At 36.9% G+C, this 18678-nt stretch overlaps 1 protein-coding gene across 4 annotated transcripts in view; it reads left to right on the top strand.

Annotated features, from left to right (window-relative positions):
• The first annotated feature begins 4237 nt into the window (after positions 1-4237).
• Positions 4238-18678, top strand: part of CSDE1 (cold shock domain containing E1) — a 35639-nt gene continuing 21198 nt past the window's right edge. For 2 of the 4 annotated variants that reach the window (XM_027535973.1, XM_027535974.1), the window contains exons 1-2: positions 4254-4361; positions 11319-11713. The gene's annotated coding sequence lies outside the window, so the exon portion shown is untranslated. Of the gene's footprint in view, positions 4362-11318; positions 11714-18678 lie in introns of all 4 variants that reach the window. The other 2 variants (XM_027535975.1, XM_027535980.1) reach the window with 2 other exon arrangements.

Here is an 18678-nt window from a genome sequence, read left to right on the forward strand (position 1 = left end):
CCACCTTACCTGCCTCCTGAGAAATCTGTATGCAGGTCAGGAAGCAACAGTTAGAACTGGACATGGAACAACAGACTGGTTCCAAATAGGGAAAGGAGTACATCAAGGCTGTATATTGTCACCCTTCTTATTTAACTTCTATGCAAAGTACATCATGCAAAATGCTGGGCTGGATGAAGCACCAGCTGGAATCAAGATTGCCAGGAGAAAAATCAATAACTTCACATATGCAGATGACACCACCCTTATAGAAGAAAGCAAAGAACTAAAGAGCCTCTTGATGAATGTGAAAGCAGAGAATGAAAAAGTTGGCTTAAAACTCAACATTCAGAAAACTAAGATCATGGCATCTGGTCCCATCACATCATGGCAAATAGATGGGGAAACAGTGGAAACAGTGATAGACCTTATTTTTTGGGGCTCCAAAATCACTGTAGATGTTGACTGCAGCCATGAAATTAAAAGACGCTTACTCCTTGGAAGGAAAGTTATGAGCAACCTAGACAGCATCTTAAAAAGCAGAGACATTACTTTGCCAACAAAGATCCATCTAGTCAAAGCTATGGTTTTTCCAGTAGTCATGTATGGATGTGAGAGTTGGACTATAAAGAAAGCTAAGCGCTGAAGAATTGATGCTTTTGAACTGTGGTGCTGGAGAAGACTCTTGAGAGTCCCTTGGACTGCAAGGAGATCAAACCAGTCCATCCTAAAGGAAATCAGTCCTGAGTATTCACTGGAAGGACTGATGTTGAAGCTGAAACTCCAATACTTTGGCCACCTGCTGCAAAGAACTGACTCATCGGAAAAGACCCTGACGCTGACTGGGAAAGACTGAAGGCGGGAGAAGGGGACGACAGAGGATGAGATGGTTGGATGGCATCACCAACTCAATGGACATGAGTTTGAGTAAAACTCCAGGAGCTGGTGATGGACAGGGAGGCCTGGCATGCTGCAGTCCATGGGGTTGCAAAGACTCAGACATGACTGAGTCACTGAACTGAACTGAGCTGAAAGATAATAAAATAAGCTAATATTATAAAGAGTAATGGTAATAGTGGTAATATGGAGAGTAATAGTAATAGTGGTTACTTTTACTTTAGAAAAGATCTTTGTGAGGTGGTAACATCTGGGCTTGAGTGATGAGAAAGTGCCAAATATCTAATGATTTGGGGAAAGAGCATTCCAGGCAGAGGCAAGAGAAAAGGTAAGAATTCTGAAGTCTGAACAAATTTGCAATGCGGTGTCAGTGGATTGAAACACAATGAATCAGGAGTTACAGACTTAGCAGGGACTAGTTCATTTATAGCCTTGTACATCATGGTAAAAGAGTATGGATTTTATTCTAAATGCAATTGGCTTTATTTTTAATTAAATTTGAAATAGGCTTTGCTCTATGCTTTTTTCTGGCTAATTGACAGATGTTATGGTTATTACTTTTAGTGTGGAGCTTAGCTTGTCCACATAATTCTTCTGTTAAGTGCAATGTTGACATTTTAAAGGGAAGCATTATATTAAGCTTTCGCCTTATTCTTATTTAAATTCTAATAACTGCTATTCTTATATGTTATTCTCAAAAAATCAGTTTAACTGTTTGGGGGCTTGCTGATGAATAAAAGTTTTGGATTGTGGGGTTCTAAGATTAAGTCTTATTTGATTCCTATAGAAGTAATATTCTTTATGAAAGTTTTTGCTCTAACTTGTGTTTTCCTGTTCTGAAATTTTGAATGTGGATCCATTTGCCATTCACTATTACCATATTTTATACAGGAAATTCCCATTACCTTCCCTAGCTAGGAAAGACATATGAGAATAAAAACAGTCTTAAATCTTGAATCAATTAAAATTTATTCAAATTAAATAAAAATTTAAAAGAAATCTCTACATTGATCTTATCTATCTCATTTCACAGAGAACTGACAAAAATCTCTCCATCACTGCTCCAAGAAAATATTATAAATGTGTAGAGGATACTTACTTTCAATTCTCAAGTAGACTCTGGAAAAATGTGCTTATTGGTAATTGTAAGAATAAAAAAACAACTACAATCAATTTCATTGTCTATTTAAGTTTCTCAGAAATAAAAATTAGTACGATAAATAAAATATGCAATTTAAAAATTCTGATTATTATTCTTTAATGGACTTAATATCTTCCCCAAATCTGTGATTATCCTTTTGTATAGGAAATGATTTTCCAAGTAACTTCACAAGCTTGTGCTTTAATTAACTTCAGTTAAAAAAATAAACATGAAAACATTTTGGATTTTTTTACTTGGCTTCAAAATTAATTTGAATAAATATTATTGCCTTAAAATGTGATCTAAAAATGAAACCTATCTCTACCTAAAAATGAAACCTATGAGTAGTACTTGTATAAAGACTAAATCATTTAAACCAGTGATTTAAATCAAATTACTCCATCTCTTACTTTTTTTAATGCTTGGAAGCTAAAATATATGCTTCTGGGTTTATACATATTTGCATTTTGTCTTAAATATAATTTGATACTAATTATGGATCAAGGGGGAATATAAAGGCAATTGAGCTGTATCAGAATAAAGATGATAAAATGGTTTAAGGTCTTACATGGTTTAAGGTCTTTAGAAGTTACATGTGATGGTAGAAATTGAGAGTTTATTCTCATTAATAGGATTTGTACTTATAGAATTTAGTGAGACTATTATTTTTTACATTTCCCATTGCTGTGATATTTGAGACCTAATTCTACTTTTAGCCCGGCTTCACATGACCTTATTTCTAGTGCAAGAGCCCAGGGCAGTTTCTCTGTAACATTAGATTAGAATATCCAAATGGACCTATTACTGGGGCAGAGAAATCTCAATTTAAGATTCGAACAGAGGAAACAAAACAGCTAGTCTGATGCATTTACATTCTGTACTTCCCAACAGAACACTCCACTTTCTAACAACTTCTTATATTGTCGTTCAGTGCTATTCATTCAACAAACTTTTGAAGGTTGTCTGTGTCAGGCATTGTCAGGATAGAGCGATGCAAAGATGAATGTCACAGGCCCCGTTCTAAAGTATCACTAGCTAGTATAAACTAGCAAAAACAGAGTGAGTTTTCATAAAAGCATTGACAGTGCAGCCTGGGAAAGCTGGGGTGGGGGTGGGGAAGCATCAAAGAGAAGGGGCATCTTGTGGGATTAGGCCAATAGCAGAAGAGTTGGAGAAAACATCTTTGAACATCAGAAGTAAGATACTACCTCCTCTTATAATCCAAGGTTACATACTCTCATAACACTGTGCACCTTTCCTTCATTGCAGTTATTTCAATGCGTATGTTCGGATTTTGGTTTTGTGATTAATGATGCTAGACTGAAAGTTCCTTGAGGAGAGCACCATGTCCATTTGTTGTTACTATTATACATCCTAGCGACGACACATAAAAGATGCAGGACAAATAAGTATTGAGAGGGAAAATAAAGTGGGTGGGCAAATTCTCAGAAGCATGACTGGTCATTTTTTAATCCAGTGTTCTCAAGTGAGAGAGCCACAGAAAAGCATTCCTCTCACCAAAAAGGACTGCCTGATCTTTGGCAAGGTATAATTCATTAAACTTTTCTGTGGCCAGAATTAACATTTCCCTCCTACCCTCTCTCCTTATGAGATAAATCACCCATTTACCCTGATTTCAACCTTTTGGTTACCGATTTAGCACCTTGGATCACACTATGAACACCTTCCAGTAACTAGAAAGGTCAGTTGAAGGAGTTTAATAGCCATGATACCTCGCTCACTCACTGTCTGTTGCAAGCAACATAGTTTATGGGAGATAAAGTTCTCACTTAGGGCGTTCAAATTAGCTTGCTAAAAATCTAACTCTATACTAAATAAAATTCCAGTCTAATGTAGCAGACAAGAAAGCCTCCAATGTGAAAAAAATGAAACTGCGGTTTGGGAACTTCTGGATTATCGCTGAGGAAACAGAAATCCTTTATATGACATTTCTGATACGTCCTCCAAATTATTCTCCCTGGAGGTTCACCCTGGTCTCGAAGCCTAAAGCATATTCAAGTTTGCTAAGATCAGAGACACTGAAAGTCAACCGACACCCCGCCCCGTGCGTCCCAGTGGAGTCAGTAAACAGAGATTGATTTCCGCAGCTCAAGGGGGAGGGGATCTAGGGGAATTTAGACACCACCTCCGTTGTGGTTAAGCACAGCACACTGGCTGGCGTCATTCAGCCCTCGTGCGCAGGCGTACTAAGGATACACTCCCCCTCCCCTTCCTGTGCACGCGCTCGGAGCCTGCAAGTCTCGCGAGAGAAGCGAGATTTATTCCTACGTACCGGGCCGTGCTGCTTATGGCGGCGCTGGAGAGGGGGCGCTGAGCTGTTGGGGTGAGTACGACCTCAGGGTCCAAATGGGGGTAGCAGGAAGCCAAGTTAAGGGCGGATGAAAAAATCAAGACAAACGGGTGAGACCTCTGAGTCAGGGTGGGCACTCCTAGAGCTCCGGGTAGATAACACCTCGCCCTGAATCCCCACCCCGGGCTTTTCCACCCGTCCCTCGTTCAACTGTCTAGGCCTCACATCAGGCTGCAGAGCCGAAGTGAAGATTGGAGGCCAGGAGGCAGCGCGTGGTGGTGCTGGTGACTAAAGTGGGGGGAGGGAGCGAAAATGGAGGCTCCGACCGCAGCCAAGATGGAGGCAGGGGTGCGGGGCTCGGGCGCGGAGGCTGTTGGGAGTTGTAGTCTGGCTGTTTCCCCCTCAGCCGCTTGGTGGGAGAAACGAGAACTACAAGTCCCGGCGGGCGGGGCGAGGGGGTGGTGGCGCGGTCCTTTGTGTGAGACTGGAAGAGCCGGAGGCGGAGGAGAGCGGCCTACTCTGACTCTGGACACTAGTTTTTTAGCCATCACCTGCTTGCGGAACTGCCTACTAGTACCAGAGCGCAGTGCGGCAGTGGCCCTTCCTTTGTGTATGAACTGAGACCCCGCTCCATCTAAGTTGCTTAGAGACACCTCCTTTCTTCGGCCACTTCTGGCACGGTAGCCCAGCCGAAGTGTCATCTTTATTGCCATTCACCCGGAGCTGTTTTATCTTGGGTCTGAACCCCAGCTTCCCCGTCTAACCCTCTCCTTTAGCTTCTTGAGAAAGAGAACCGGCCACTGAACTTAGGCACAGGGCTCTCACCCGTCTAATTCTAGGGTTAAAACAAACTCTTTTAAGAGCTCGGTGGCGTTCTTCTTACCACCTTCTCGGGTTCTTGCAGTGTAAGAGCCTGGCCCATGTTGTGCAATGAAAGGCTTGACTTGGTCATTCTGTGTAGTTTTTTTGGAGCTCTAGTCGCAGACACTTTGAGGTTCTTACCATTCTATCCTAAGTAGGAAATCTTAGTGCCACGGTTCTTTGTGCTTTAAGGTTTTCCTTTGGAAACACCCGGATAGCTCCTCCCTTGCTTAACTTACAAGTAAGGGAGGGAACATTCTAATAAAACAGCCTTCATTCCGCAAATAGAAAAGGCTGAACGTTGTCCGAGGTAATTTCCTTGTTTTGCACCTAAAATGAGCGAAACAATGTGATCCTCTTAAACAGTTGGTAGGCAGGATAATAAAGCAGGAGAGGACGCCTGTGATAGTTAAATCTTGGAATATTTCCTGTGATTAAGCTTTTTATCAGGATGGTGTGAACTGCCAGCTATTGACTAGAGCTATTAATCTGTAAAATGTAGTGATCAAATTATTGGCGCAAATATTAAGTTACTGTTAAAAAACGCTGAGTAATTTTCAATTTGAGTTTCTAGAAGGCGAGCATTTTCAATACTACATTGAGGGCCAGTGTAATGCCTTGGTGTCATTTTGGTACTAACCAATATTGGGTATTCATGGTGTGGGTCAGGAGGGGGTTTATATACTTGAACAGGCGTAGACGAGTCATAAAATCTTGAAAATTTTTCAACCTTGTTTTTTTTTTTGTTTTTTTTTTTTGCCTTGTAGCCATAGGCCCGAAATAAAAGAGATGGTAGTGGTTTGAGTGATTTTGCAGCTGCTCTGGATGCTTACCATCGAGATGAGTATTTATAGCAGCTGAGTTGAAAAGTAAAGTATTTGAGGCGCAGAAGATAGGTTTTCCTTTTTTGTAAATAAGTTCTGACTTAACAGGTATGACCTTTAGAGTTTGGTTGAAAATTCTGGTAAATTCCTACCAAATAAAAAATGAGAATGTGAAAACTGACTTGTCCTGCTTTATCTTATTCCTGTTTTCCCTTCTCTCCACTTAAAGACACACGATGTAGGGCCAACATTTTTAAGATTATTTTTTTCTTTCAAATTGTAAAATACAGAATGGAATTTACCTTTTTAACCTTTTTTTCAAGTGTACAGTTCATTAGCATTAAGTTCATTCACATTGTTGTGAGGACCATACTTTTAACAAGGTAGTTTAAAAATGGAAATGCGGTGTGGGCAGATTTCTAAGGAGTTGAATTTAAGGACTGTATTACAAAATTAAAATCTTGATCTTGTAAAATACAAGGTGTTGATTTATCATCTTCTCAAAAAACAAAGTGGGAACTACTTTGAGATCTTTAACACAGACTGTCTTATGGAGAGCTCTAACTTGTAGGATTTTTCATAATAGAGAATTATAACTAGAAGAATTATAACTATTCTTTAAGACTTAATAGCAGGAGTGTCTTCAGTGGTGACGTTGCTGTGTTGGGAGTAACTTGTTTTCTTGAATCCCATCATTTCTTGCTGTTAAATAATTTCTGCCAAATTACGATTTTTAAAAATTTCTTTGTCTTGTATTGGAGTGTTTTCCACTTGCATGTATGAGTGTCTAGTTAAAAAACTGAATAATTCAAAACTTTTTTCCCATTTACTTAGATGTTTCTCTTGTGATACATTTTTTTAGAGGTATTAAACTGAGTACGGTGCATTGAAAGATTATTTGGGGAGCATTATATGCCCTTTAATATTGAGGTAAAACATTATAGTTGAAAATAAATTCAGCAATTTATTCACATTGAACCTGTGGACTATCCATTGGTTTGCGGTTGCAGCTGGTATATAACAAGTTAGTTGTTTGGACTTCTGCTTCTTGGATGTATTGATAGTAAGTGTAAACTGCCAATTGCAAACTCTTTCTATGGGCAAGTTTGCTAGGTACTGCTGCTTTTTATCAGCAAAGATCTTTGCCCAACGGCCTTACATTTGCTTTTGCTTTATTGGGCATGGCAATGCCTTTTCCCGTAATTAGTCTGTACCTGCTCCGGCCACTGTGGTAGCCACTAGCTTTGTGTGGCCTTCGTGCCCTTGAACTGTGTACAGTTCTGAATTGAAATGTGCTGAAATATAAAACAAACATTCGATTTCAAGGGATATTAAAAATATGTCGATTGCCTGTGGGAAGTGATGACATTTGGATTTGGCTAAATAAGACACTTAATTAAAATGAATTTCACTGGTTTCTTTCAGCATTAATATGATTATTAGGATATTTTAAGTTCCATATGTGACTTGTACAATATTTCTGTTGGACAGTGCTGCTCTGCACTGTTCTGATTTTTGTGTCTGGAGGATTTCTTCAGCTTCTTTCCACACTGCTGTTTGTCCTATTTCAAAGTATTAGTGTATATAAAAGAAGTTAAGTGATGGGAGGGTATAATTTTAAGTGTCTAGTAATCACAATTGTTTTTACTACAGTGAACCTATATATACAAAAAGATAGTTGCAGCAATTTGATATTCTTTTATTTCCACTCAACATGGTGATGACTTAAATTGTTTTGAGGTGGTTAATTATCTAAATTTTTATCACTTTCCTTAGATCCCAAAGTGAAACTGAAAACTTATTTTATATAAAATTAAACTTGTCTTGAGTTACTGCATCAGGAAATATGAACTGAGGGGAAAAAAAAGAATTATGAACTTCGGAGTTAAGGCAGGAATGAGTATTGGTCATAAATCAACAGAGAACCTTTTCAGTTCCATGCTGTCTATTTGGGTCTTTGCTGTTGTTTTCAATGAAAGTAATTTAAACAGAGTGGATTAGGTGGAGAGACTTAAAGACTGGTTTATCATTTCTTTAACATTCTTCCCAAGTGAATGCTGTACAGACTTTGAGTATAATTTGTCAAAATGATAAACTAGGTTATATGATAGCACTTTAGATGAAGTAATGCTGTAAAAATGTACTGGTTCAACATATGTATTATTTTAGTACCTACTATGTGCCTGGCTTCAGCTAGCTCTTTGAGATAAAGCAGCCAACTAGAGGAGACAGTAAGACAGGTGATGATAATTTTAAGGAAGGTGAAATAGGGCATGACTCTTTGGATTTTCAGTTCAAGTAAAAGAATTGGCGTTAATTGCTAAAACAGCAAGGCATAGTTGTTGATAATTAGTGGTGATAGTGTTCCCATACAGAGCAAAGGGAAAGAAGTTAATTACCTAGTGGTCAGGAAGACTCTCAGATTCACATTTAAATTGCTCCTTAGATTTTGTGGGTTTTTTGGCCACACTGCAGTATATGGGATCTTAGTTCCCCGAGCGGGAACCAAACCCATGCCCGATGCAGTGGAAGCACAGAGTCTTAACCATTGGACCAACCACCAGGGAAGTCCCCTAGTTTTTTTAAATTAGTGCTCTGTATATCAAGTGTCTGGGGACAGCGGGGTACGGGGGATGCTGTAGGGGGTACACTTAGGATTAAAGCAAAATTATTCGTCAGTACCACCCATGAATCTAATAATCTTGGCATGAGTGAATAGCCAGTTTATTTCAATTCCAGGTGGGTGTCTTTTTTCAAAGACACTTCAAAACTTCTTGGTTGGATAATTAAGACTATCTAGTTCAGTAAAAACAAAATTTTTTACAGTTGGTAGAACTGTATACCAACTTGAATTGTCTTTTGCTTATTATCTATCATTGTCTTTTTGCTATATTAGTTTCTGCTGTGGTAAGTTTAGTACCTAGTAAGGTACTAAAGTGGCCTGTGATAAAGAAATAAACTTGAGTTTGTCTCTCAGAAATTTGAAGCGTATTAAAGGAACACGATACATAAACCTGTAAACCAAGTGCAGAAAATTTGGTACCAAAAAAGAATGATGCCATCAGTGGGAGTTAATGCCCCCTTTAGTGGGAATTAGGTAATCTGTGCTAGAATGGTCAAGAAAGGATTTCTTTTTTTTTTTGGTAACATTTAAGATGACAAAATATATACTTTGTGGCGAGACCCATATGCATAAAGAAATCTCCCAAGAGTTATGTTTTAAGAATTAGGAAGGAAAATGTACCAATCTAGAAGAATTGGAGAGCAGAAGAAAGATGTAAAGTAGAACAAAACACACCTTGAGTGATGGTGGTTCAATGCTGGCTGGAAGTCAGAAACACCTTGGGGAAATGGGTGGAAGAGGAAAATATCCCAGTGCCTAGGACCTAAACCCAGTTAAATTTGAATCTCATGTTGGGATCCAGGCTTTGATTCCCCGTGCACCCCCTGCCCCAAGTTGTCCGAGTGGGTTGGATTTGCAGTCAGGATTAAGAAATTCCCATTTAGAGTGCTGGGAAAATCACTGAGGATTTTGGATAAGGAGATGAGTGAGATGAAATTGGAATTTTAGCTAAGTCAGTCTGGTAGTGTTATGTGACAGAATGTGGGAAGAGTTGATACTGAAGTTTAGCAAATGTGTTGTCTGACTGGACAAATAGGTCATTTAGAACAAAAGATGAATATAAAAGATACCTTGAAATATTGATAAGACTTGCACAATTGGATGTGTAGATGGAGACGGAGGGTCGTTACAGAAGTGGCCCTGAGTCAGGCCATTCAGGTTACTGTTTGGGGACTGGACATAGTCTTCCCAGTGATTGGAGAACCATTGTTCAAAGAAGCGTCTAGTCTGGGTAATAGGTGAATGATCCAAATAAAACTGAAAGATTGAACAAATGTAACATTTGATATTTGAAGTTACAGTATAAAGTCATGGAATATTTACCCAATGGCAGTAGATCAGCTGCTACTGAGTTTTCATTTTGCATTGTAGAAACTGAAATTCAGGGAGATTAAATAACTTTGTTTGTAGCATTTACTGGTGATTAGTATTGAGCTCTCCTCCTCTAAGCTGTTTCACCAGCTCTGACCTCACCTTGTAGTCATTCTGATTTCTGATGTTCTTCAAATATACTGTCCATTTCTCCGCATATCTAAAACCAAATCCTCCTCTACTTTTCCCCGTATGTCATTTTGGTTAACAGCACCATTTTAGCTAACATTTGAGGCACTGCAAAATAATCATTTTTGTACAGCTAATAAAAGCACAATTTTGTGGTGAAATAGACATTTCATTTCTCTTTTGTTTTCTTCTCAATTGTTTCTCTTCTCAAGACATTTCTTAGCTGCTTATGGCAACAACTCAAATGAGATGTCTGTTTCCTTCATGAAGTCATCTCATAGGATTTCAGGACTTCATATCGTTTCATCAAGAATTAACGCTCTCTGTTTCTTGTTATATATCAAGTTGAAATGCTTCATAATCTGGCTCTGGTACATCTGTCAAACCATATATCTCATTTCACTTTAACCCAGCACTCTGTTCTAACCAGGCTAGTCTATTGATTCCTCTGCAACAACACACCATACTTGTTGTAACAGTCATTCACAAATAAAGCTCCCTTGATGTCAGGTATAGAAAATCAAATACATGGTCTCTGCTCTCAAGGGACTTATGATTTAATTGTGTATTCTAGTTTGGTTTATGTTACAGTTTATGCCTAGAATACTCAACTGTTTTCTTTTTCTCAAAAATCTGCCTATTTCTCCTAATTAAACTGAAATAATGCCACCTCTTTAAAAGCCTCTGACCATGTAGCTTTAATGCCCAGATAGTGATGAATAAACCATAAGTAGTATTTCTCAAATAGTATGTCAGTAGTAGATATCCATATATTAGTTGAGCAAATTAATTTTTGATATTTTGTTCTATAATTAATTTTTTTCTCATGTGTGACTTTTTCAATGAGTATAAATTCTCTGACGACAGGAAATTCGTTCATATTTTCCACAGTTCATAACACAGTGCTAGGTAGTTATAAAACGCTACATTAAGTAGAACATTATATAACTGAATTTATTTGTGGGGAAGGCATATCAATAAGGAATGTGAAATAATTTCAGAGTTTGAGTGTACAATACCACAAAAGGTATCCATTAACACTTGAGAGATTGCCTAAGTGATGAATGTGTATGCTTCCAAGTTTTCTGCATTGCTTGATTCTAAGTTAATGAGATGAGCTTTTCCCTCTACCTACCTTCTATCCCTGATTATTTACTTAATGTCTTAATTTCTTATCTCTAGTATGAAGTGTAACAGAACAGACTTTACCACCTGAAACTGCTGCTTCAAGTTCAGATCAGGCAAGGAACAAACCTCGAAACAACCAACAAGACCAAAGAAGAGTACACTTAAGTTGAAGACACAACACTTGATCTGAAACAAGAAGTTTGTGCCTACTCAACAGCTTTGAAAGAGCACTTCCCAACGCTGCTAGTAGTCTTTGTTTTCTTCAGTGCTGTACTGTGAGATTGCCCGGTGCAGCAGCAGTTGTATTCTTTATTAGCTTGATAGATCGTTTTCTCTCGCTCTTTTTTTTTTTTTTTTAATACTAGCAACTTTCATTCTTTGAAACGTCTGCTGAAAAAGAAGAATCAGCAAATACTACTGAAAGTGCAATATTTGATTATCACTGCGAGGTAGGTTTATCGTTTCCTGTTGGCAAGAGTTAGTTTATAATTCTGGATTTCCTAATTATTTGGTTAAGTATAAAATCTTAATCTACTCGCTTCTAAAAGTATTCTGAAAACAGTTTATATTTTTCAACTCTTCGTCTGAAAATATCAACGCTAGTTTATTTTATTTAACTTAATTGTCTTTTCTTAGATGAGGACAATATTTATGGCCAGAACTGGGATTTTTTCACCCAAGATGATATTTATTCATATATGCAGATCTCTTGATTTCTTGGTCTCATAGAAAACTCCATTGGTACTATTTAGAAATTAGGGCTTCAGAAAGGAAAGCCCTTTGCAGTCTTGTTTGCGGTAATCTTGGGTAAAGAAAATGTGCAGGAAAAGGAACGTTTGAAGGTGAGTAGTACTTTGTTAAGAGAGAGAAGGGTCTTTGGTAGAGATCTAGAGATAACTTCAGCCGGCTTCCCTGGTGGCTCAGAGGTTAAAGCGTCTGCCCCCAATGCAGGAGACCCGGGTTCAGTCCCTGGGTTGGGAAGATTCCCTGGAGAAGGAAATGGTAACCAACTCCAGTATTCTTGCCTGGAGAATCTCATGGACGGAAGAGCCTGGTATACTACAGTCCACAGGGTCGCAAAGAGTTGGACACGACTGCGCGACTTCACTAGAGATAACTGAATGAACTGATCTAGGGAAATCTGAAAGCCCATGATGTATATTGAGTAGTCTGTTATTAACAGAGTAGAGAATACAGGTTTATGGGACAGAAAGAGTAACTGGAAAGGGATGCTTGCTGGACGGTTCTAAAGGGCCCACTATATTTGACTTTATTCTTCAGGAAAGATATCAGCTGTTTATAAGCAAGGACTTAGTGGATTTTGTAGTTCAAACCTAAAATAGTTTATTAATTCAGATTTTAAAGTTATATATTCACAAGTGTATCTTTAAAAGACGAACGGTACTGCTTTTAAGGGATAAGTTGACAATGGGAAGGTGTGTTACAAACAGTGGACAGAGTGGAGGGAAGATAAAAGCTAGGGTAAAGGCTGAGAAAAAGGTAGACACTGCTTGTTTTAATGGTAGAAGTAATAGTACTGGTGACCAGTTGAATGTGAAAATGAGGCTGGAGGGAATTAATTTAGTCTATCCAGTTGTCCAAGTTAGAAACCTTTGTTCATTGAAATAGAGAAGTTCAAGTGGGGACTTGTGGAAATCTATTTTGTTTGTAAGATAGTAATCTAAAGTTGAGAAAATACTGTAATATGGAATGCTCAACAGTGGTTGTTTGGGGGAGGTAGGATTGTGAAGGGCAGTTGTTCCTTTTAAATCTTTAGTTTCTAGATTTTCTGAAATCAGAAATAAAGACTTGGAATTCAGAAAGGAGTCATCACTTTATAGGTAATTCAGGAAGAAATGCGAAAGAGAAGAGTGTTTAAAGAAATAGAGGTAGCCAGGAAGGAATGCCAAGGAAGATAATTTCGGGGAGCACTTGGTAGTAATCCTTTTGTAAAATGCGTGCTTCTCTGGCAGCTCAGTGACAGACAGCCTGTCCGCAATGCAGGAGGCGAGGATTTGATCTCTGGGTCTGGAAGATTACCTGCAGGAGAAAATGGCTACCCATTCCCGGTATTCTTGCCTGGGAAATCCCATGGATAGAGGAGCCTGGTGGGATACAGTCCAGTCGGTGGCAGAGTCGAACCCGACTGAGTGACAGAGCATGCATGCATTGATCAAATCAGATGGGGAATGAAAACAGATCATTCTTAGATTGTTGTCTTAAAAAAGCTTCATTACTGTTTCAAAAAGCACCTGGACCCATACCTACAATTTATTTAAAGGTTGAAAGCTTAATTGTGGTAATCACCTTAACTATGAACCAGCATTATTTCTTAATTTAGAACTACCAGTAATACCAATTTATTTAAATTACCCATAAACAGACATTTAGTTACTTAGTTTTAAGGCTATTTCACCACTTGCTTTTTCTGTTTGTTTCTTTCTCCCTCCTCGTCTGACTTTTTAAAAATAATTTCAGACTCCTACCAATTGTGCTGAGTTAGATAAAATAATGGAGATTGAAATTGCGCAGCTTTTATCTTTATTCATAAGGGTAAAAGACAAGATGCTAGAGCTTTGATTGCCTTGACATGAATTGTGAAAATGGATTTAAAGTAGAAGTGCTTTTTGTTTAACCTAATCTTTGTATTCTTTTTTCTCTAGTAAGCAGTTTAGTTCACGATACATAGGCTAAATACTAATACAGTAAATATTTACAAACAGATAAATGAGTGGGGATATTGACATTAAAACATGTTCTCATTGTACAGTTGTGAATTCCAATTAAAAGGAGTGCAGCTAACAAAACAGATTTGGTAATGCAGTAGATCACAGAATTTTTTTTTTTTTTTTTAATTTTTATTGGCGTATAGTTGGTTTACAATGTTACGTTAGTTTCTTTCTATACAGCAAAGTGAATCAGGCATACGTATACATATATCCACTCTGTTACAGATTCCCTCCCCATTTAAATCACCACAGAGCATTGAGTAGAGTTCCCTGTGCTATACAATGGGTTCTCATTAGTTATCTATTTTATATTCAATAAATAGTAGCATATATATGTCAGTCCCCATCTCCCAATTCATCCCACCTTCCATACACCCTTGATAAGGTTACTCTCTACATATGAGAACCACGTTTAAGAGATGTTTGTTTTTTGTTGTTGTTTTTTTTAACAGTTTAAAGTAGTACATAATTAGGAATGAATAAATATTGAAGAGTGGGATTGACCCTAAAAAGTACCAAGAAAGAATAAGGTTTATAAGAAGTTTGGTTGGCATGTAAAGATAGACATGGATTGTTTTGGTGAGTATTTTGATCAAGACAGTTTAAGATGACAGAAGGAAAGCAAAGCTAGAAACATTAAAAGAAAACTAAAGCCCCCAGTGAATAAGATGACAGGGTAACTTGCTGGAGTGTGCTAGTAGTTAACGGAGACCCATGACCAGGAACTTCACATGTCTTGATTGATTTTCAAAGTCAGGTGTACAAACTTTCGAGCTTGCTCTTTGTATCAAAAGTCCAGGAGCACAAGATAAAAAATTTTCAGTAAGATTTGACAGAGTATCTCATGATAGCATAGTGATCAGTACGCAGAAATATAGATTGCATAATAAACATTAAAAGACTTTGAATAATGGACTGATTTTCAAAGGGGTCTCCACATATGTGCTGCCAGATTCTGTCATCCTTCCATTTCAAGATTTAGTAATAAATAGTTATGTGTATATTTATGTACAAGCATTCCAGGGTTTTTGTATGAAGTAACTAACCCTATTAGGTTAGTTTTTTCTTTAGTAATAAATGATCAGTTATAAGAAATAGAAGGAGAAAACCTGATTTTACTGATTTATTAAGAAGTAATATAGAGGATTTTTTTTTTCTTAGTTATATGAAGTTACTGAAACTTTTTAGTCTACAGAATCAAGAAACATAATCACTCAGCGCTGTCTGTATTATGGATAACTATTTAGAACATATCCAGAACACAGCAGTTAGTCTGAAAAACGGTTGCATTCAGAAAACTGAAAGGAGCAGAGGAAGTTAAGGGAAGGTATGTTTAGATTAAGAAAACAGTAATTTTCTAAAACTGTTGTACAGCGAAATAGATTGGGGTTTTTTTGATAAGAGTTTATTTGAACATTTATTGATTTCAGTCGGGCAGTGGCAAACTGGAAGTGGTAAGGAGTGCTCGAGGACTTTATTATTGTCTGTAGCTTAAAGCCCAGTTGTCTGTGATTAGGTGACCTTGGTTTATTTTTGTTTTTTTTTTTAATTTTTATTGGAGTATAATTGCTTTACAATGTTTAGATTTGTTATATCGCAAAGTGAATCAGCTATATATTTAGAAATATCCCCTCTTTTGGATTTCCTTAGCATTTAGGCCACCACAGAACATTGAGTAGAGTTTTCTGTGCCAGTAGGTTCTCATTAGTTATCTATTTTATACATAATATCAATAGTGTAAATGTGTCCATTGCAGTCTCCAATTCATCTGATTCCTTCCCCCCTTGGGAAAGGACTACCTTTTCTAAACTAATGAGAGCCAAGCAGACTAGGTTAGGAGAAACAATTCAAGAAATGTTGCAAGAAGAAAAAGTCTAAACTTGGACTTGGTGATGTTTGTTTGTTGTGTTCACTACTATACAGGTAGAACCTAGAACGGCATTGCCACATTGTAGGCGCTCATCATGGTTTAGTGCATAAAGCAGCGGTTAGGAATGTGAGTGGTGGAGTGAGAAGGGAGTACTGGATTCTGTTCCCATTTACCAATTTTACCTCTGTGCCCTTAAAACACCCTCTAAGTATTTTATTGTCTGTGAGTATTAAAGTAGATTTTAATGGTCTTTTTGTTTTTAAAATACCAGTTGAAATCATATAAATATTTTTTGCTGTTATATAAATTACTGTGACTTATTGACCCATTGTTAAACTTTGGAGTGTTTCTAGAAATTTGTTATTAAAACATTTTAGTGAACACATTTTGCATAAAGCCTTGTTCACATTTCCTCAGGATGGGTTTCCTGCAGTAGAATTATTAAGGAAAACACCCCCATGTTTTGGTACATGTGGTTAAATTGTATTTCAGAAAGATTACACCAGTTTACCACCATGAAAAAATATTAGCGTGTTCTTAACCTACTTCCTCAATATTTTTTAAATCTTTTCTTTGGTAGTTTGATAAATGAATAATTTGCTTTATCTAAATATTTGCTTGCCACAATTGAAGCTTATATATTTTGTCTTTAATGAATAATCTTTTAAGACTAATTTATTTGTCTTCCACAGTTCAGCAAATGAGTGCTTACTATGTGCTAAACACTGTGTAACACTGGAGATTTAGCTTTGAATAAAAAGTACCTGTTTTCATGAAGCTTATATTCTAGTAGTTTAATTCTTACCTGATTTGCTTAAGTTCTTTAATGGTGCACTTACATATTTACATGTGCTTTTGTTCTCTTTAGGTTTGAGAATAAAAGTTTATACTTTTTACATAATCAAACATCGATCCTTTCCCTTGCACCTTTTTCTTTTGACTTTAAATCTAGAAAGTCCCCTTTCCAAAATCTTTATAAATACACACATTTTTATTTAATATTTGTTAAGGCATTTAACTCAGTTCATCTGAAATATACTTTTTGTATGCTGTGAGTTGAGCAACTATAGAATTTTCCACCTATTTTTAAAAAAAGCCAAATAACATTTATATACTGGTTCATTCCTCCCACCACCACCTCCTTTTTTTTGTCTTTAATTTTTTTATAAACAAGCATCTGTTGCTGAGCTACCTGCTTTTTCCACTGAATTTCTTTTTTTATGTAATTGTTTGGTTTTATATGCTTTTTTCTTTTTTAAATGACCTACCATTTTGTCTAATGGTGTTTTCTTTAAAGTTTTGTTGGTGGTGGTTTAAAAAAGAATTTAAGTGTACTATTAGGAATTTTATTAAGGAAACATACTCTCTCATCTAAAGTTGCTTGAAAAATACATGGTTTTCCATTTTTAAAAAGTAGTTCTCAAATTGGATAAAGGGTCGAGGAAAAAAACCTAAGATACTAGGAGAAAAGAGACGTTCTGTTTCAGTTCCGTTTGATGTGCACATCTAAAAGTGCGATGAGACACAAGTGATACAGCCTAGATTCCAGTGCCCTCCCTGGGGAACAGTTTAGTCTTAGAAGGAATGACAGCTGTAATCCCTTCTGATTTGGGTTCATTTTCCCTTAGGGTGAGAAAAATGAGTTACTACCTCCTACGTTTAGCTAGATTGCTAGGAGTGGAGATGTGGTTTTTGCAGCTTGCTGGCTTATGTATTACAGATCATATCATTGCATTCTTACTTGAATGGTTAGAACTATAGTCTAAACATGAGAAAAGCAGAGATTGAAAGTCATGATCTAAGTAAGTCATGGTGAAATAGTGGTTTTCAAATTAATTTGAAAGTGTACATGTGTATATTTTTATAAATTGTGTGATTATACTTGCATTACAAAGCAGTGGCACAAATAGGACAAAGTTAAAATAAGCAGTATTATAAAAGTAGTTTACCTGTTAACAGAAACTTTCCAGCCTCACTCAGAATACATATCTGGATGCTTAGTTTGTAAGTGTTTAATTTAAAAACTTTATACTATCATGAATTAATATCTAAGGCACAGTATGGATTTTGTGTTTTATCACTACTATTGCTGGCATAAGTATCACAGTCTTGATCTTAGTTTTTTTGAGACTTGTCAGATCTCATTAATGGTGATTTATTTCATAATGTGGAAGTACAAGAACTAATGAGAAGTGTTGGCTCCCACTACTCTGCCTTTGCTTGCTTTATTAGCATTATCTTCTATCTAAGATTCTTCTCTAGGAATCTTTCTCAACACCTTTTCTATTTGTGAGGGCAGTTTAATTAAACTAGATAACTAAATTTGTATGTGCACTTAGGGAAGTGTAAATTTAATATGCTGAAAGTAAATAAAGGAGGGCTTCGCTGTCAATCTCTGGTGAGGCTCTCCACTCAACCTCAGAATACTTTATGTTTGATCTGTGATATGGTCTGACAAAGCAATTCAGCAAAGCCTTTTCTATAAATACATAATAACCATTTAAAAAGCTAATTGTTATCTCTTGACAAAATATATTTATTCTAGTTAGGATTCTTTCTTCCTACACACCATTGAATTATCCGGTGTATAACCTTCTTTAGGGAGACAAGTGATTGAGAATATTGGATTCTGTGTGAAGTTGTGAGACATTTTGAAGACTTTGGGCTCAACTGTCTCATTGTAGCAACTGCCAGAGTCCTTACGGCATGTTAAAAATTATAAATGTTGTGGATTAGGGATTAAGTAAGTGCTTTAAAAATGCATTTCGGTTTGACCTTTTAATGTTAATGCTATAATTTATTTTGTTGATAGAAA

Source organism: Bos indicus x Bos taurus, chromosome 3, assembly GCF_003369695.1.
Source record: "Bos indicus x Bos taurus breed Angus x Brahman F1 hybrid chromosome 3, Bos_hybrid_MaternalHap_v2.0, whole genome shotgun sequence".
Classification (NCBI taxonomy): Eukaryota; Metazoa; Chordata; class Mammalia; order Artiodactyla; family Bovidae; genus Bos; species Bos indicus x Bos taurus.